The following is a 21554-nucleotide window of genomic DNA, read 5'->3' on the forward strand; positions in this document are numbered from 1 at the left end:
TGCTATTTTTGAATAGCCAAAGTATAAAATAATGATAAGTGGTTACAGAGATGCGTTCCCTGTCTTAATGGGTTAAGAAATTAAGTTAATCACATTCTTTGAAGTTTTTTACTGCCATTCATTCATTTAGTTATGCAGTAGCCGGTCTCCGGCTTTTCATCTAGAAAAAAAGAAAAGAAATCAATCGGCTGAATTACGATGCTTTAAGTGACTTTCTTGTTTGCCCAAATTAGAGGCTTAATTTGGCAAATTACATGTTGGAATGGAAATGAAAATGAGAAACAACGGGAGGCACACTGGTGAGAACAATATTTATACTCGCGAAGGAGAACAAACAACGTTTGTCAGGGGTAACGGCCAAGTCTCAGCACAACGCTTCCCATCGCCAAACCAGAGGAAGACGGCCGTGCCAGTTTGCCAAAGGATGTCCTGTTGCACCACAGCATGGGTGCAGGATGGCATCCTGATTCCACTATCATATCTCTGGCTTTTTTTACGTCACACTAAGTCACTCATTTTTAACCTTTTTTTCCTCATTATTTTCCATCTGTGTCATTTTTAGATTTCTTTGGCTATTCAAAAAAAATATACATATATTCAAAGATTTGCACAAATCTTCACGATTTATTTCAAAAATAGCCAATATACAGGCTCATAGCTCGCCACTGAGTGCCGCGCTATGAGCTTGTAGATCTGCTATTTTTGAATAGCCAAAGAAATCTTAAAATGACACAGATGCGTTCCCGGTCTTCATGGGTCAAAGAGCGGACTCCCATTTGACATGATTCTTCATCTCTCGGACCCCAATTGACGCCATCAAATCCTCAATGTTCACTTAACTCCATTCATTTAACATTTAACTCATTCCTAATTATCAATCATTTAGCATGGGGAGGACCCCCTGGAACCTGTTTCAATGACCCCTGAGGCTCCCCATGCAGGCCACATAACCCACGCTGAGAACGCGGCGTGCTAAACGATAATTAAGCTGTCTGTTTGTCTATGAGCAAGTGACACATGGAATGATACCCGGAGCCTAGCACGCCGCAAAAGACTACCCCGCCCAGATCAGCTCTTAACCCAATCAAACCGGGAACGCATGTGTGTAACCACTCTATCCATGTGTTATACTTTGGGCTATTAAAAAATAGCAGATCTACAAAGCTCATTTGTAGATCTGCTGTATTTTTTAAAGATTTGTGCAAATCTTTGAATATATATGTTTTAAAGCGATTTTTTAAAACGCCGATCTGTGCTTCTGTGGGTCCCTGGAACAACATATTTTGAGATGGGGGTCCGTGGCCAAATATATATAATTTTGGGGGTTCTTGAAATGGAAAAGGTTTGAGAACCACTGTATAGCAAGTAAGTGTTTTCCAAAAACTGTTAGTTAAGACATTTGTAGAATCCCCCAGAAGCAAATATTTGAGTTACAAATGTTTGCCTTAAAAATTATATATATATTCAAAGATTTGCACACATTTTCAAGGGTTTTCAAAAATATCAGATCTACGAGCTTGTAGATCTGCTATTTTTGAATAGCCCAAAGAAATCAAAAAAATGACACAGATTCTTCCCCGGTCTAAGTGGGTTAATACAACTGGATTGCGGTGCAACGTTTTTTGGACCGATATCAAAGCTGTAGGTCTACCGCCCGCTGTAAGATAATAAACGACAACACAGTAATTACTGCGTAGCATTTTTTCTATACAAAGCAAATTCGGCTGTGAACTCTCAGTGGTCGCTTTGTGTGTCTAAACAGTGCGACGTCAACTTACAATAACTCTCCTCCCACAGAACCTGATTTGCATTGGCCAGTGCCAAACAACATTGACCCCCACTGACTGAGGCCGAGGTATACCAGCATGCAAATCCACCGCGCGAGAAAACCACAATTGTATGCGGCCACCTGTCAGGTATCGTAAGCCACACCGACCCCCCGAAAAACAACATTTTCCACCGACCTAATTCCACTGAACTGAGGGAAGTGTGCCCGAATGAAAATAGCGCTCAATATTAACCCATTTAATCCGGGAACACATCCGTTGTCGTTTTCGATTTCTTTGGGCTATTCAAAAAATAGCAGATCTACAAGCTCATAGCGCGGCACCGCGCTATGAGCTTGTAGATCTGCTATTTTTGAAAAATCGTGAAAATGTGTGCAAATCTTTGAATACAGGCTATTATTTTTTAAAGCGAACATTTGTAAAATATTTTGTTCCAGGGACGCCCACAAGTGAATATTTGAGTTACAAATGTTCGCTTGAAAAATATATATATTGAAAGACTTGAAATTTCACGATTTATTAAAAATAGCAGATCTACAAGCTCATAGTGCGGCACTCGGTGCCGCGCTATGAGCTTCTAGATCTGCTATTTTTTAATATAGCCAAATAAATCTAAAATGACAGAGATCCGTTCCTGGATTGAATGAGTTAATGCGAGCAACGCTGTGCAAAAGCAAAATATCAGGAAAACACGTCAGGCTGGCTATCAGAGGGACAAACACATGAACTATTGAGCTATGAATGCTGCCCTATTTGGTGTGGCAGGATCTCAGCAATGGAAAGAAAACGTATTGCATGCGAGCGGATATACCGGGAGGAAAAAAACGCGACCGATCTAATGAGTTGTTTGGACTTGGGTCATGCCCGTGCTTTTGTTATTTCAAAAACAGATTTCATGTTGCTCGAGCGAATCCCTTAGAGATGGCAAATTCAATGGAATTGGCACATATCAGAAGATTATTTATTTTTTGTAGGAAGGAACCATTGTTCCCACTGATTGCACTGGCATGATTTCGTACAGTAGATCTCATAACAGAGAGAGAGACAGAGAGAGAGACAGAGACAGAGACAGAGACAGAGACAGAGAGAGAGAGAATTGAATCTGGAAGACATTCTAGTACTTTGCCGGCTGTAACGCAAAAGAGGATGAGGATTAAGGAGAGAACATTGGCGAGAAAATTATTGACAAATCTTTGATTTAGAAGGGTCCATTCGTGGTCGTCGGAAGCCCCCCCCCCCCACCCCCACAAAGCCCCCAGAAGTGAAAGGGAACCCTGTTTCCCCTGACTCACTGTTCAAACTGACGCAAAAAGCCAGTGGATCAGACCGTGACTGGACAAAATAACAGAAATGTGACCTGATGACATAACTGCACTTCCACTGTGTAAATGTGTGTGTGGCTGGCTTCTATTCCTGATCTGTTGTTCTTACAATGCAGTGGCATTCTGTAGAGAAAGTGTTTTAAAAAAAAAAAACAATTACAGGTCAGTGCAACAGACAATTGTTCGGGATGTGTATGCGAGTGTGTGTGCGTGTGTGTGTGTGTGTGTGTGTGTGTGTGTGTGTGTGTGTGTGTGTGTGTGTGTGTGTGTGTGTGTGTGAGTGTGTGTGTCCCCGTGTGTTGGGGGGGTGCAGGAAACAGTCTCTCCATTAATCCCCGCAATATTAAGGTGGAATGACACAGGACATGTCTTCGCCTCGCGTCGACTTGTCTGCCCGTCTTGTCTTCTCTTTGTCTGTCTGGCTGCACATATCAGCCCCCAAGGAGAAAGCATTCATTGTTTTGTTACGAATCGCATAACGACTCCCCCCCCCCCCCCCTTTGCCACGAGAGAGAGAGACAGGGGGGGGGCAAGGGCAAGGGCAGGCTATACAGAGAGATGGTGACCTCATCGTCCTGCTCCACCAGTGGTTACCAGCAATGCCGGGATTCCCGAAATGCGGGGGCGACACAAACAAGGACGGGCATTGTCCAAAAAGAGAGGCAGCCAGCGCTGCCTCCGGGGCAGGAGTGAGCTGAAACCCAATAGAGAGAGAGAGAGAGAGAGAGAGAGAGAGAGAGAGAGAGAGAGAGAGAGAGAGAGAGAGAGAGAGAGAGAGAGAGAGAGAGAGACGGAGGAAGTGCTGTGTCAGGTCTGTGACACAGAACATCACTGAAACTCCACTGAGAAGGAGGGAGAGGAGAGGAGAGGAGAGGAGAGGAGAGGAGAGGAGAGGAGAGGAGAGGAGAGGAGAGGAGAGGAGAGGAGAGGAGGAGAGGAGGTCAAGGCAACTGGAAGCGCGCTGCGTATGGTCCAAGTGGACCTTTTCAATTTATACTGATGTTGCGCAAAGAAAACTGCCGATCTACAAGCTCACAAAGGCGTTGCATTGCGAGCTTGTAGATGACACCAGTGCACAACTACAGTAAGTACTGTATAAACTAAGCATACTGTAACTTGTACAGTATACCTACTGTCACAGCGATGTGGTTTCTACGCACGTTCACATCTGATGAGAGCTGCCAGGTGAGCCAGTAGGAACAGCAGTGACAGAGCGACACAGAAAATGAGTGCGGAATGCAGGTATTTGGCAAAAGGGGGGGTGGTGGGGGGGCTAATTGGTTACTCTATCCATTTGTTTAACAAAAAAGAAGAAGAACTAAAGAAAATGGCTGCGGGAAACTCAGTTTAACTTGTTGTTCAAACACAAAAAAGATTACTAGGGCACAAAATGTGCTAATCAAGAACTGCAATTGAAATAAATTGGAACCCAGGGTGGAAAAACAGCCCCATCTTTCACAAAAAACACAAAATCCATCACATCTGCGTTATGCTCTCGATCGCGCTGTGCTGGATAAAATACTTTGTGTCGGTGCTGCTGCATTACTTTCTCCACAGGGGGTGATATGTAATGGCCTTATCAATGTCCTCGCTGATATTTCCTGGCTCCGTTTGGACCTTTAATCCAATTATTGTCACAGTGGGACACCACTGGTTAAACCTGTGTGTCAAACGATTAAGCCTGAACTTGGCTTTTGATTAAAAAAGAAAACCTCACTGCTCATAACGCCGTAGATAAAATACTGTTGCGTTCCGGTGCCGAAAGTAGGATATTTGCCCGGGATAGAAGCCTTTCTTAACCCATTAAAGCCGGGAACGCATCTGTGTCATTTTAAGATGTCTTTGGTATTCAAAAATAGCAGATCTACAAGCTCATAGCGCGGCACCGAGTGCTGTGTATATCTGCTATTTTTAGAAAAATCGTGAATATTTGTGCAAATTTTTGAATATATATTTTTTAAAGCAAACATTTGTAAAATGTTTAGTTCCAGGGACCCCCAGAAGCAAAGATTTGAGTTACAAATGTCTGCTTTAAAAAAAAATGTTTATATATATATATATATATATATATATATATATATATATATATGCACACATTTTCATGATCTTTCAAAAATAGCAGATCTACAAGCCCATAGCGCGGCACTCGGTGCCGCGCTATGGGCTTGTAGATCTGCTATTTTAGAATAGCCCAAAGAAATCAAAAAATTACACACGGACGCGTCCCTGGTCTTAAAGGGTTAATGGCATTAACTAAACATAGTATCACGACGATATCAATGTTAAAACCGCATTAGAGTGGATTAACAGTTTCAAAGTGTCCGAGCCAAGTCAGCGATGCACGTATAAAAGGGTCAAAACAACAGCGGAGGGTATAGTCTAAATATAATCTTAGGTTATTTAGACTACAGAGACGCAAAAAAGGAAAGAGGCCATTTCCACTTGCGTGGCGGGTGTTCTACAAATTACAAATGCGGTTCTTTTCAAGAAAAGGTCAATGCTTTCAACAAAAGGGTAGCTATCTAAGCAGTTCACTTTGTACACTTCAGTTCACAGTAAAAAATCATTGTGTTAGTTGAACTCTGAGAGTCTACAAAGGATACTAAATGTAAATGTGTGTATATGTTATATTATATTATATTTTTTGACTCTTGGGAGTTACGAATGTGTAAAAAGAAAAGTCTAAATGATAAAATACATACAATAAACAATATCAAACAAGAATGCTTTTTGCGGAGCACATTGATTCAACAATACTGCTCTATAAAATTGTACAGTTGTCACAATGGATGTCCGGGGAGGAACAATGGCCGTTTTGTTTTTTTATTTCACCCATCAGACCTGAGGTCGATTCTACAAAATGTCTTCTAAATCCTAACAGTTTTCTGAAAAAACGTATGTTGCTATAATATGAGTGGTGCTCAAACTTTTTCATGTCAAGGACCCCCAAAATTATATGTATTTGGTCGTGGACCCCCATCTCAAAATATGCTGTTCCAGAGACCCCCCCCCCCCCCCCCCCCCAAAGCAAAGATTTGAGTTTTGTTCGCTTTAAAAAATATATATATATTCAAAGATTTGCACACATTTTCATGATTTAAAAAAAATAGCAGATCTACAAGCTCATAGTGTGGCACTCGGTGCCGCACTATGAGCTTGTATATCTGCTATTTTTGAACAGCCAAAGTATGAAATAAATGGTAAACAAAAGGTTAAGGGGGGCTCAATCCCTGTCTCAGTCTCAATGAATTTCGATCAAATATACCATGTCACAGTGCATATGTACTGAGCTAAAATGTGGTTGGCTCCAAAGCAGTGTTTTTATTTCTTGAACCGAGTGAGTGAAACAACCACACCGGTGTTTCCCCTGAAGACGCTTTATGCCTATATTGGGCCCCGCGCCACACTAAAGATACCCGAGTTGACAGAATCATGTCTTCCTGTGCCACCCTGTCTGCGGACAATATTTATCTTGGGGGGCCAGCTAGAGAGGGACTGGCATCTGAAAGTGTACCATGATAATTATACAGGCCAAGAGAAGATATTTGTTTTTTTTTGCGTTCTTAATGTGATTTTTATAGATGCTGGCAACCTGATCTAACCCATCGCTGTAGACTTGAAAGTGCGAGGCGTGATTTAAAAAAACAACAACTCCAAAGTATTAAATTAATCTCTTCTAGTCGCTAATTCAAGTGTGGGCTCTCGCCCTGTTTTGCCCTCAGAGGGTGCCAAGTGTAAGATCACACTAAATTACTCTTGCCATGTGTTTAAGCCATTGAGACCGGGAAAGCATCTGTGTCATCTTAAGATTCCTTTGGCTATTCTACAAATAGCAAGATACACAAGCTCGCTATGAGCTTGTAGATCTGCAATATTTTTTAAATCATGAAAATGTGTGCAATTGAATATGCATATTTTTAAAGCGATTATTTTTTTTGCTTCTGGGGGGTCCCTGGAACAAAATATTTTAAGATGGGGGTCCGCGGCCAAATACATATAATTTTGGGGGTTCTTGACATGAAAAAGGTTTGAGAACCACTGATTATAGCAAGTTCTTTCAAAAAACTGTTAGGATTTAGAAGACATTTGTGGAATCCCCCAGAAGCAAAGATTTGAGTTACAAATGTTCACTTAAAAAATATATTAAAAAGAGTTGCACACATTTTCAAGATTTTTCAAAAATAGCAGAACCACAAACTCATGAGCTTGTAGATCTGCTGTTTTTGAATAGCCAAAGAAATTTAAAAAATACCACGGATGCGTTCCCGTTCTTAATGGGTTAAGACGCTTGGCGTTCTCAGCCCATAGTGTTCTGCGATGTAAACCGGGACGGCTCACGTCCAACAACGCTGAACCACTTGTTGACAGAAATAGCACTTTCTAACTACTTCTGTCGCGGTTCAGTGAGTTCTTTGGCCCAGGTCCGCGAAACACGCTGACGACCAATACCACCGGCTTCGGCGGTCGAGGGGGGTTCAAGTTTTCTCCCATCCGGCATGCTGTTGTTTAAGAATTGCCAAACGCTTGCTTTTCACAAGCCATCTCTGGTGGTAGTACAGGGAAATGGCTTTGCCCCCGCTAAAAGCATTCCCAGACCTGTCAGTGCACCTTGCCAATAACAAACACTAATAAAAGCGCAGACCCCATTATTCCCTTAACCCATTAAGACCTGGAACTGTGTCATTTTTTGATTTGAGCTAAAAAGCATTATTTTACACTTTGGGCTATTCAAAAATAGCAGATCTACAAGCTCATAGCGCGGCACCGAGTGCCGCGCTACGAGCTTGTAGATCTGCTATTTTTGAAAAATCTTGAAAATGTGTGCAAATCTTTGAATATGTATATTTTTAAAGCGAACATTTTTAACTCAAATCTTTGCTTCTGGGGGTCCCTGGAAGAAAATATTTTGATGGGGGTCTGCGGCCAAATACATATAATTTTGGGGGTCCTTGACATGAAAAAGATTGAGCACCACTGACATAGAAACATAAGTTTTTCAGAAAACTGTTGGGATTTAGGAGACATGTAGAATCGGCTTCAGGTCTCAATGGGTTAAAGCAGGAAGGAAGAGAGAGAGAGAGAGAGAGAGAGAGAGAGCAGCAGTTTGGTACACTACGCTCGGGTCAACATAACCTTTTATTTTTTACAGGCCGTCCGAGGCCCATTGTTACTACAGTAACAGGGGACGAGTAACGCTGGGCAGAGAGGAAGCGTTCTCGCCGACGCCTGGCATTCAGGATTACCAGGGGTAAAACTGCATTTAGGAAACGTTTCCCTTTCCCCCCCTTTACCACGGGGCGTGGATTGGCTTTTCCGTTGCCTTTTTCTCAGCGTCATCCTGATAATATACGAATTAAAAGGACAATGACTTATTGTGCGAGATTGTAGCTTCTCTGAGGAGTCTTAACTTTTAAACGGCTGGAGAAAAAAAGACGAGCATCCGCCCTGCGAGAGAAGTCGGAACCCTACGCGACCGTTTGAAATGTACCGGGAACGCATCTGTGTAATGTTTTAGATTTCTTTGGCTATTCAAAAATAGCAAGATCTACAAGCTCATAGCGCGGCACCGAGTGCCGCGCTATGAGCTTGTAGATCTGCTATTTTTGAAAAATCTCAAAACTCAAATCTTAGCTTCTGGGGATTCTACAAACGTCTTCTAAATCCAAACAGTTTTTTGGAAAAAAAATGATGTTGCTATAATATCATGTCAAGGACCCCCGAAATAATATGTATTTGGCCGCGGACCCCCATCTCAAAATATTTTGTTCCAGGGACCCCAGGGGCAAATACATGAGTTAAAAATTTTCGTTTTAAAAAATATAAACATATTCAAAGATTTGCACAAATTTTCAAGATAAAAAAAATAAATAGCAGATCTACAAGCTCATAGCGCGGCAAGAGCTTGTACATCTGCTTTTTTTGGAATAGCCAAAGAAATCTAAAAATGACACACAGATGCGTTCCCGGTCTTAATGGGTTAATATCTGTGAACACCTCTGTCTCACCTGAAAGGCTCTGTTCTGTTCGGCAAACTTTATAACCTCAGTGATCTTTGACCCCAAAAGGAACAAAACCCTTACAACACAGTCTGTGTCACGCAACAATTTTATAACTCGGTATTGAAATAAAGGGAAGTACCTTTTACTGTAGAACACGCTCGTATTTATGTTCTCAGTTCCTCTATGAATCAGACAAATGATGAGCTGTGCGAATACAGTCTGTTTCTTCCCCAATAGTAAAAAAATAAAATAAAATAGGCATCACAATGTAACAGCACTGCTTTTAACACGTCCGTTTTGACCCATTTAATCCGAGAGCGCATGCTGCATCATTTTAGATGTTTAGCTATAAACATTATTTTATACTTTGGGCTATTCAAAAATAGCAGATATATACGAGCTTGTAGATCTGCTATTTTTGAAAAATCTTGAACATTAAGTGCAAATCTTTGAATGGATATGCTTTTTTTTAAACTCAAATCTTTGCTTCTGGGGGGTCCCTGGAACAATATTTTTTGATGGGGATCGGCGGCCAACATACTTTTGGAGGTCCTTGACATCACAAAGTTTTTTTCTAAAAACTGTTAGGGTTTAGAAGACATTTGTAAAGATTCGCACAAAAATGTTCACAATTCGGTGCCGCGCTATGAGCTTGTAGATCTGCTATTTTTTGAATAGCCCAAAGAAACCTATAAATGACACAGATGCGTTCCAGCCAGGTCTTAAAGGGTTAATGTAGCTTTCCCAGACATTACACATAATTATGTTGTCCTTCTAGTGGATAGAAAACAAGATAAACCACACGGTGCATTGCAGAAAAAACCTATAACTCCTGTTCTAGTATGCACCTGGCCGTTTGAAAGTCCTTGTCAAGATAGTGGACCCGGGTAATTCCCAGTGCAGAACGGTGTGGTAGAGTGGAGGGTGAGCGAGTGGGCTGTTGCTAGGGCTACTATCAGCAAGGCCTGTAAATCCTCATGATCAACACTGTTCTAAAAAAAAGGGGACGCTTAAACACTTAAACAATACATTGCATTTGAGCTTGTAGATGTGCTATTTTTTGACATTTTTGTCCGCCTATAATGACATGGTCCAAAAACAGGGATGCCAGGTTGAAAGAGGTTAATAAGGATGTGACTGACATGGTTTATCAGCATGCTTCGTTCTTGCTGTTCAAAAGGAAAAAAAATCCCCCAGTTATCAGCAGAATTCCTGTCCCTCAGTGGGAATGGTTTGCAATGGTGGAAACTGGAAAGTAACTAAGTACATTTACTCAAGTACTGTACTTAAAAGGGGAAATTTGGACCACGGTTTTCTTACCTTTTCTATGATGTTATATCTTAGGATGAATGTACAGTAGAAGTCTCGCTAGACGAGATTGAAATCTCGAGATTTCAATCTCGTCTAGCGAGACTTCTGTTTTTTTTTCTTGGTTGCATAGTGTAAAATAATAATAAAAAAGCTATTAAAATACGTGATCTAGCGCAAGGCCTATTGGCGCACGTTTTAAGCTGTGGCGGACCCGGGATGGAGTTAAGACATTTTTCTACTGTACCATTCATCCTAAGATATCATAACATCATAGAAAAGGTAAGAAAACCGTGGTCCAAAATTCCCCTTTAAGTACAATTTTGAGATTAACTTGAGTACCGTATGTCCAATTTTCTGTACTTTTAGTTCTATTCCACTACATTTCAGAGGATAATATTATACTTTTACTCCACTACAATTATTTGACACATTTAGTTACTAGTTTCTTTGTAGATTTCGATTATTATTACAAAACATACATTACCCACTTCAGCCCTATATACTTTTCGGCCATTTTGAAATTTTTAATACATTTGAAAACTTGCGAAATGGGACATTCTGCATAATGAGTATTTTTTACTTTTGGTACTTAGTACATTTTGATACCAATACTTTTGCACTTTTACTCAATTTACAATTCAGGACTTTTACTTGCAACAGAGCATTTCTACATTGCAGTACTGATACTTTTATTCAAGTACAAAAATGCGAGTACTTGTCCCACCACTTAATGGTTCGCTCTCGTTCCTGCTGCAGTCACGAGCTCACAACTCAATCGGTTGGTTATCCGCGGCCCTCAGGGGGATGACTGACGACAAGGGATGACGTTCTGAGGCAAATATAGTTAGGCTAATTTCTGACTGGCCAGGTGGAGAGCCTGCTAACACAGCAGCCTGCTGCGCACCACGCAACAGAGGCCCATTCTGGAATTTCCTGTATAACGAGACAGAGCCTGCTTGTCTACCGCAGCAAAGTGTGTGTGTGTGTGTGTGTGTGTGTGTGTGTGTGTGTGTGTGTGTGTGTGTGTGTGTGTGTGTGTGTGTGTGTGTGTGTGTGTGTGTGTGTGTGTGTGTGCAGGATGGATGAGTGGGAACATGTTGATCGGGCAGATATCGAAGTCACGGAGAGCCAGGTTAACCCCAGCTTAATACACGCACACACGTGCACACGCACACGCACACACACACACACACACACACACACACACACACACACACACACACACACACGCGCGCGCGCGCGCGCGCGCGCGCGCAGGTTGAGAAAGATGCAAAAACGCTAGGGAAAATCCCAATCCCCGCGTTGTTTAGGGCTAAGTGGAGCTCTGGACAAGTCTAGACCGGGAAAAAATGATACATTACGCACAAAAGAAGGGGACAGATGGGCAGACAAATGGTAGGAATAGGTACGGGGAAAGAAGAAAGGGCCAATTAGAGATAAATGTTCGCAGGTGCCTTTAAGCATACTGTACAAACACACACACAGTCACACACACACACACAAACGCACACACTTGTCGCTGGCCCAGCATGGGGGGGGGGGGGGGGGGGGGGGGGGGCAATGTGTCTAACATTTGTTACTTCATGTCCCATAGCCTCTGTCCAGACTGCTTACTAAACACCAGGCTCTGACAGCAACATGAAAGTTCCTACAAAGTACACACATGGCCGTGAGGTTTAGTGTCTCCAGATGGGAGACGCTGCTGCACAGAGCGATTCCGCAAGCCCAGAGAGTCTCCCCCTTGATCTACACCCGGGTGGATTAAAACACACAAAAAAGGGGTGGTGATAGCTGAGAGATCGTTCAGAAAGACCAGGGGAGGTCAACCCCTCCCCCTAAATTTTTTTTTAAAATTAAAAAAAAGCCATGAGCACCCACTACAACTCAAACATCTTCCCTGTGTAAATACCCTAAAGCACAGTGGTGGAAAAAAGTACTCAAAAGTTTTACTTAAGTAAAAGTATCAATACTGCAATGTAGAAGTATTCTGTTACAAGTAAAAGTCTGGAATTCAAAATTTACTTGAGTAAAAGTACAAAAGTATTGGTATCAAAATGTACTTTAAAGTACCAAAAGTAAAAGTAATTTTTTTTTTTTAAATAGCAGATCTACAAGCTCACAACGCGTCTTAATGTATGTTTTATAATGTAATAATTTATGTCTGCAAATTAACTAGTAACTAAAGTTTTCAAATAATTGTAGCGGAGTAAAAGTACAATATTTGCCTCTGAGATGTAGTGGAGTACAAGTAAAAGTATAGAAAACTGGAAATACTCCAGTAAAGTAAAAGTACCTAAAAATGTTACTTAAGTACAGTACTTGAGTAAATGTACTTAGTTACTTTACACCAATGCTAAAGCACATATAGACCATGCAACAAAAAAAATAAGATTATCTTTCTCTCTTTGACTTCTAGTCCTTGGATGTTAAAATCAAACAAATATGTGTGTGCCATCGTTAAACATAATGCGTGCGCCGAGCACGTCAAGCAAAGATGTTTATGCAAAAACATCACGGTTAGGTTCGTAGTAGTGAGTCACTTGAAAATAGGGAGCAAAAAAAGGGAAAGACAGCAGTGATGCAATAGCACATCTAACTACGCAGGAGCACGCCCCCCACCCCCCTCCCTCCCCTTCCTGCCTCTGTCATCATTTCCCCCCTATACTTCTGACCTGACGCTTTTCCCAGCAACTTCGTGGGCAGCCAATCCCAGTGTGTATTCCTGTCATAGGGCTTTGGGGTATTCCTGGGAAGAGGAATCTGCCCCCCCCAAACCCCAGTGTTTTTTTTACTTCAGTAAAAGTATCAATACTGCAATATGGAAATACTCCGTTACAAGTTAAAAGTCCGGAATTCAAAATGTACTCGAGTACAAAAGTATTGGCATCAGAATGTACTTAAAAGTACCAAAAGTAGAAAGTGCTCATTATGCAGAATGTCCCATTTCAAGTTTTCAAATGTATGAAAATCTTTTTGAAAATAGCCGATCAACAAGCTCACAATGCGTCGCATTGTGAGCTTGTAGATCGGCTATTTTCAAATGGCTTAAATGTAATAGGGCTGAAGTGGCTAATGTATGTTTTATAATAATAATCAAAATCTACAAAGTAACTAGTAACTAAAGTTTTCAAATAAATGTAGTGGAGTAAAAGTACAATGTTTGGATCCGAAATGTAGTGGAGTAGACGTAAAAGCATTGGAAATTGGAGACACCCAAGTAAAGTACAAATACCTCAAAATTGTACTTAAGTACGGCACTTAAGTAAATGTACTTAGTTACTTTCCACCACTGTCTGCCCAGTCCCTATTCCCCCCTACCATCAAAATAATCTCATGCCATATTGGACCCGGTGGTTGGAGTGTGTGGTGCGTGTGCTTGTGCGTGCGTGTGCTTGTGCGTGCGTGCGTGCGTGCGTGTGTTTTGTCACTCCACAAAGTTAACGTCAGCCGGGGGGGGGGGGTCGATAAAGGGAAAACGTATAAGTAAGTGAAGGACGTCCTAGAAGTGGGTTGGAAAGGAAGCTGTGCTAACATTAAGGTACTAAATCAGTCGTCAGGTCCGGTTCCGACGGCTGGGCGGCGGTCAGGTCAAGGCGTGTGTGTGTGTGTGTGTGTGTGTGTGTGTGTGTGTGTGTGTGTGTGTGTGTGTGTGTGTGTGTGTGTGTGTGTGTGTGTGTGTGTGTGTGTGTCTGTGTGTGTGTGTGTGGCAGTGGTGGAAAGTAACTAAGTATATTTAGTACTGTACTGGACTTAAGTACAATTTTGAGGTATTTGAACTTTACTTGAGCATTTCTAATTTCCAATGCTTCTGCTTCTACTCCACTACATCTCAGAGGCAAATATTGTACTTTTACTCCACTACATTTATTTGAAAACTTCAGTTACTAGTTACTTTGTAGATTCTGATTATTATTACAAAACATACATTAATCACTTATATACCTATATACATTTCGGCCATTTGAAAATAGACGATCTACAAGCTAGATTTTATACAAAAACTTGGAAATAAGACATTCTGCATAATGAGTAATTTCTACTTTTGGCACTTTAAGTATATTTTGATACCAATACTTTTGTACTTTCTCGACAAGACATTTTTGAATTCCGGACTTTTACTTGTAACAAAGTATTTCTACATTGCGGTATTGATACTTTTACTTAAGTAAAAACTGTGAGTACTTCTTCCACCACTGGTGTGTGGAAAGTTCACACTGGGACACACACACACACACAGAATGGAAGGGAAACATGAAACAAAAACAATCTTATCGAAATCTAATCTAATCTAGGCATCCCTCTCTGCTCTGCAAGGTTGGAGTGGTGAGACGGAGCAGGGGTCAGAGGTCAAAACTAAAGATAAAAGATACACAAACATCGTTTGTAAGTCAATGGCACAACATTGGTTATTCCTCATTCGGCCTTTGCCAAAAGAGCTCTGTCTCAATAGCCGGTCCTCTTTGCACAACACGCCTTCTGCATGTCCACGCCTCAAACACACTCAATAATACACACACACTTATAACACACACACACACACACACACAGGTTGGTATTACCATACTTGTGAGGACACCTACGTTTAAGAAGGGCAATTTTATGAACGTCATTTTTACATTTATTATTTATTTTGACATTTTTAACCCTAGCGGTGGTTCTGAAACTTCTTCATGTCAAGGACCCCCAAAATTATATGTATTTGGCTGCGGACCCCCCCCCCCCCCCATCTCAAAACCGAGTGCCGCGCTATGAGCTTGTAGATCTGCTATTTTTTGAATAGCCAAAGCATCAAATATGGTTCAAGTGATTACAATGACTGTGACGCTATATTAACTAATTTAGCTGGGGACCCCCTGGTACCCCCCAAAAGGACCCCTGGGGGTCCCCGGACCCCACTTTGAGAACCAATGCCCTAGAGCCTGAGTTGCACAGCTAAAATAGCCGATCTACAAGCCCAAAACGTGTGGCGCATGAGAACCAGGGAAAATGTCCTGACAATGTCTATTACTCAAATTCTACTATACTTATGTGTGTGGCCCCCATAAAAGTAACACAAGTATACACACACACACACACACACACACACCCACACACACACACACACACATACACACACACACACACAGACACAGACGGCCAGTCTTGGCCACTCCTTTCCAGAGTCTGTTTAGCCAACGGCGTGTACTGTAGCCTTTCTTCACCCAGCCAGAGCATTGTGCCGTCCTCTTTCATCCTTTCATCACTCCTACACTGATATTCAATACCGTTAACCCATTAAGAGACCTGAGGCCCATTCTACAAACGCCTTCTAAAATCCTGACCTATGTTTTCTGAGAGACTTCAAATATGTATTCAAAAATTACAACAAATGTATCAATGTTGCTGTATACTGTACCTAGCAACAAGAACCCCAAACGGGGTTCCCGTCCTGAAAGGTATAGTTACAAATAGGGGTTACCGCCCCAAAATGGGTTACGAGACCTGAGGCCGATTCTACAAATGCCTTCTAAAAATCGGTCGAAAGCCTTTTCGTGACAAGGGCACGGACCCCCCCCCCCCATCTGAAAATGTTTTGTGCAAGGGACCCCCCAGAGGAGAAGATTTCTGCTAAAACATTTCAAAAATATTTTGTTTTTAAATCTTACACTTTCAAGATTTTTCAAAAATGTTCAAAAATAGATTATAAATAGATAGCTGTGACGCACTGTGAGCTTGTATATATTTTATTTTTTGAGAACCACTGTTCTAAACCACTGTTCTAAATCTTAAGAGTTTTCTTGAAAAAACTTGGGTTGCTATATACATAGCTAAACTCTAGAATGACACAGACGCTTAAGGATAAGGATAATTCCTTTTAACAGGACGTTCATGAAAGTCCTTGCGGGCTTGTTTCCAATGAGGGCCTGTGAGCAATTAGGGGTTAAGAGTCTTGCTCAGGGACAAATTTCATTTCATCGACACATATGCTGGCGTGGCCTGGAATCGTACCTGGGGCAACCAGGGCCTCTGGCTCCCTAGGCGGGCTCACTAACCACTCAGCTATGGCCGCCCCCGCTTTCCCGGTTTTAATGGGTCGATACACCAGGATAATGTGTTGGGTTTTTCAGCTGCAAAGATTTACAAGTTAGGACGATTTTCAGCCACTAAAACCTATTAACTATATTACAATTGACAGAATAAGATTTTTTTTATTATTGCCGTGTATGAGGAACTGGAGGAGGAAGTCGTCTTGAGTTCTCCCACTATAGGCCTTTGGTTCAACATGTGTGCATCACATGTGTGCCTTTGTTTAGCACATCGCTAAACCTTTCTGGATTAGCCCATTTAGACCGGGAAAATAATCAGGGTCATTTTTTACATTTCTTTGGCTATTAAAAAAATTGCAGATATACAAGCTCGTAGATGTAGATCTGCTATTTTTGAAAAATCGTGAACATTTGTTCAAATCTTTGAATATACGTGTATGTTTTAAAGTGAACATTTTTAACTCCGATCTGTACTTCTGGGGGTCCCTGGAACAACATATTTTGAGATGGGGTCTACGTGATGAAATACATATCATTTTGGGTGGTCCTTGACACCACTGATATTATAGCAACATACGTTTTTTCAAAAAACTGTTAAGATATTTAGAAGACATTTGTAGAATCCCCCAGAACACAAGATTTGAGTTACAAATGTTCGCTTTAAAAAAAACATATATCTTCAAAGATTTGCACTTAATGTTCACGATTTTCCCCCCAAAAAATAGCAGATCTACAAAGCTCGTAGCGCGGCACTCGGTGCCGCGCTACGAGCTTGTAGATCTGCTATTTTTTAATAGCCCAAAAGTAGTCTTAAAAATCACACGGCTGCTTCCTCCCCGGTCTTGATGGGTTAGAGAACAGGGATGGATGTCTCTTGTCTAAACAGAAACATGGATAACAAACCTGCAGCCGAGCCCCTTTGAGTAGAGGGCCAAAAACACTGGGCTCAAACAGAGGAGGCTATAATGATACCCTTTAGCCGGCTATAAACAAGAGGAACATGTTGCTGAGACATGAGGAATTCAGCTAGGCACTGAGAGACCAGCTAAAATTAGACCATGTGTTTACCACCTTAGACACACACACACACACAAAAAAGAAAAAAGGTCTTGAAATCTGTTGGTTTTTTTTTTGTTGCCCCAGAGTGATAACAATGCACCAGTGGTGGAAAAAGTACTCAAAAGTTTTACTTAAAGGGATACTTCACTCTCGGGCCGGGGACACATTTAAAAAAAATATTAAAAATAAATGAAAAAAGTTAAAACACGCAGTGTCCTACTAATGTGTGAGGGGGCCATGAATTTTCCATAACTTTTTTCATTTATTTTTAATATTTTTTTTAAATGTGTCCCCGGCCCGAGAGTGAAGTATCCCTTTAAGTAAAAGTATCAATACTGCAGTGTAGAAATACTCAAGTCATTCCAGAATTCTAAATTTACTCAAGTAAAAGTACAAAAGTATTGGTATCAAAAAGTACTTAAAAGTACCAAAAGTAGAAAGTAATCATTATGCAGAATGTCCCATTTCACAAGTTTTCAAGAGTAAAATGTTCTTAGTTACTTTACACCTCTGCAATGCACTCAAATTCAATCTCTTTAGGGACTATTTATTGCCAAACGTTTTTCGCAGATGAATTTAGCTAGTTGTATTTTACGAGGTATATGCCTATCTTTTTGCTTCAAGATGACACATTTTAGTGAATAAAATGTTATTTGACCAATCTGTGTGGCAGTGGTGAAACAGGACTCACATTTTTACTTAGGTAAAAGTATCAATACTGCAATATAGAAGTCTGCAATATACACAGATGCGTCCCTCCCAGGTCTTAATGGGTTAAACCAATATGGTTGACCGGAGTCCCGCAGGGCTGGTGTCTTTTCTGTTTTCTGTTATTGTGGGGAAAGGCTTTCACAGAAAATAGCCGATCAACAAGCTCACAGCTTGTTGATCGGCTATTTTCTGCCAAAGTCTTCCTCAAAATAAGGATGCTGGGGTTTAAGTGGTTAAATATTATTGGGTAGAGAGAGTATTATGACTGCACTGTCCCAACCGGTCTTCAGTGATCACAGTGGTGGAAAGTAACTAAGTACATTTACTCAAGAACTGTACTTACTGTAAGTACAATTTTGAGGTATTTTTACTTTACTGGAGTATTTCCAATTTTCAGTAATTTTACTTCTACTCCACTACATCTCAGAGACTAATATTGTACTTTTACTCCACACACTTTGAAAACTTAAGTTACTAGTTACTTTGCATTACATTACAGTCATTTAGCAGACACTTTTATCCAAAGCGACTTACAATAAGCTATAAATTATTACATTATAAAACACACATTAACCACTTTAGCCCTATTTTATACATAGGCCATTTGAAAACAGCCGATCTACAATTTCCCATCGTGAGCTTGTAGATCCGCTATTTTCAAACATGTTAGTACTTTTACTTTTGGTACTTTAAGTACATTTTGATACCAATTATTTTGTACTTTTACTCAAGTACATTTTGAATTCCAGACTTTTACTTGTAACAGAGTACCTCTACATTGCAGTATTGATACTTTTACTTAAGTAAAACATTTGAGTACTTTTTCCACCACTGCATCATCAGGGTCATGAAAACACAGGGACGTGGTTAACGCGTTTTTTACACGTCGGCTCCTTCCAACCTCACACCGTCACTCTACATTTACGAGGCTCAGCTCGTTGCTGGTAAAACGGAGCGCTTGTCCCCGCGTTTCCTGTGGTGTTATGGTGGGAAAAGTAAGGATTCTATTGGGAACGCACGTCTTTTACAGAGTCCAGGGGGGACGGACTTACTGAAAATGTACAGGAGCAGGAGGGAAGAAAACATGAAAAACTGTGAGGGGGAGAGGAGAACGAAAGCGAGGGGAGGACAGTGGTGGAAAAAGTACTCAAATGTTTTACTTGAGTAAAAGTATCGATACTGCAATGTAGAAGTACTCTGTTACAAGTAAAAGTCCGGAATTAAAAATGGACTTGAGTAAAAGTACAAAGGTATTGGTATCAAAATGCACTTGAAGTACCAAAAGTAAAAGTACTAAAATGTTTGAAAATAGCAGATCTACAAGCTCACAACGCGTCGCATCGCGACGCGTTGTGAGCTTGTAGATCGGCTATTTTCAAACCGCCTAGGTATAAAATAGGGCTAAAGTGGTTAATGTATGTTTTATTATGTAATAATTTGCAAAGTAACTACGGTAGTAACTAAAGTTTTCATATAATTGTAGTGGAGTAAAAGTACAACATTTACCTCTGACTCTGAGATGTAGTGGAGTAGAAGTAAAAGTATAGACAATTGGAAATACTCCAGTAAAGTAAAAAAAGTATCTCAAAATTGTACTTAAGTAGAGTACTTGAGTAAATGTACTTAGTTACTTTCCACCACTGGGGGGGGGGGTTATATGTGAAGCCTGGCCCGAGCAGAAAGACGAGAGAAAGGAAGAATGCGAAGCGATAGAATAAACAAACGGGGGTCTGCCAAGCTGCTGGCTCAAACTGAGGTACTTCCCCTTATGTGCACACAGCTGGATTTATGAGACGGTGAGCCATAGTCCCCTCCTGTCTCCCAGACTCTGACACAGGCAGGGGAATTTAACTTCCCTGTGCTAGGGCCGCTTTAAAAATAGCGCGGTGGTGGACAACCGAGCGCTATAGTAGCCTAATAGCAACAACAACAATGGCACCTTCGCCATGGGCCCCGAGAGTGCCTTGTCTGTGTCGCTCAGCATCTCCCCCGAAAAACACGTCCACCTGGACTTTTCCACCCCGTCTCTGAGCTAAGCCTGCGTCTCGGGGTTGTCAGAAAACTTGACACATGGCGAAGGCTGTGTGTTGTGGGGTTTCACTGTGAGTCCATGTGTCAGTTAGAGAGCAGCGGTTCTCAGGCTTTTTTCTTTTCATTTTCCAGGACCCCCAGTTTCACGTACATAAGGTCACGGACCCCCCACCCCCCCATCTGATACGTCGGCCTGTCGCAATTATTTCAGATAATTGTCTCCGCCAGGCCGAAAGGCATGGCGGGAGAGTATGTTTTACCCCCTGTCTGTCCGTCCGTCCGTGTGTGTGTGTGTGTGTGTGTGTGTGTCCGTGTGTCATTCTGTCATTTTGTGTACAGCTAATCTCTGGCACCGTTGGCTTGATCGCAGCAAAACTGTGCACACACACTCCCTGGATGCCAGAGCAGAACCTCTGCTCCAAAATTTTCACATGGGCCTTTTATAGCGCCACCAAAGTTTGCAGGAGTAATCCGTTTCGAACAAAATGCCTCAAATCATGAACACAGCATGCAATTTCCGTGAAATTTTGCACACACATTCCAATTAGGCCGAGGAAGAAATGCCATTTGAAAATGTTCAAATCAGCCTCATGGTGGTGCTGTAACAGGCCGATTCGTGTTTTTACCTATAACTGCACCGATCAGTGTACAACTTTGTATGCACACTCTCTAGAGGCCAAGGAAAAACCTTTGCCCTGCATTTTTCACATTTGCATTTTATAGCGCCACCAGGAGGCAGACTTATGTAAAACACATTTTTTTATATTAAGCCTTCAGATTTGATCAAAGTTTCACGCAAATCGGTACACATGATCTCTATAGTCATGTGATCAAGACGGATCTGTTAGATTTTTCATATTCCATCCTGATTGGCTAACATTGACATGTAATGTTTGCAGGAGTGGCCCGTTTTGAACAAAATGCCGCAAATCATGAACGCAGCGTCCGATTGTGGTGAAACTTTTAATGCACATTTGCACTACGTTGAGGAACAAATGCCACCCTTTTAACATTGCCCTGTTATAGCGCCACCAGCAGGTCAAATTTAGCAAAACACATTTTTAGAACAAAATGCCTCAAATCATGCATGCAGTGTCCGATTGCCGTGCACGGCCTAGGAATAAATGGCCCCCTTTTCACATTGGCCTACTATAGCGCCACCAGGAGGCCAAAATAACCTACCTGACCTGGCGGAGACCTGTGCTCCGAGGAGCACTTTTTCTAGTTGCAATTATTTTTGCATAATCGTCAAAATGTTGAAATTTTTCCCCACATTTCCGAATATTAAAAATAGCAGATCTACAAGCT

The 21554-nt window shown here is 41.4% G+C and overlaps 1 protein-coding gene across 1 annotated transcript in view; it reads right to left on the bottom strand.

Moving 5' to 3' along the window:
* babam2 (BRISC and BRCA1 A complex member 2) overlaps positions 1–21554 on the bottom strand; it is a 122765-nt gene that overhangs the window by 81131 nt on the left and 20080 nt on the right. The window lies entirely within an intron of this gene.

The sequence above is a fragment of the Gymnoscopelus braueri genome (assembly GCF_963280865.1).
Source record: "Gymnoscopelus braueri genome assembly, chromosome: 19".
NCBI lineage: Eukaryota > Metazoa > Chordata > Actinopteri > Myctophiformes > Myctophidae > Gymnoscopelus > Gymnoscopelus braueri.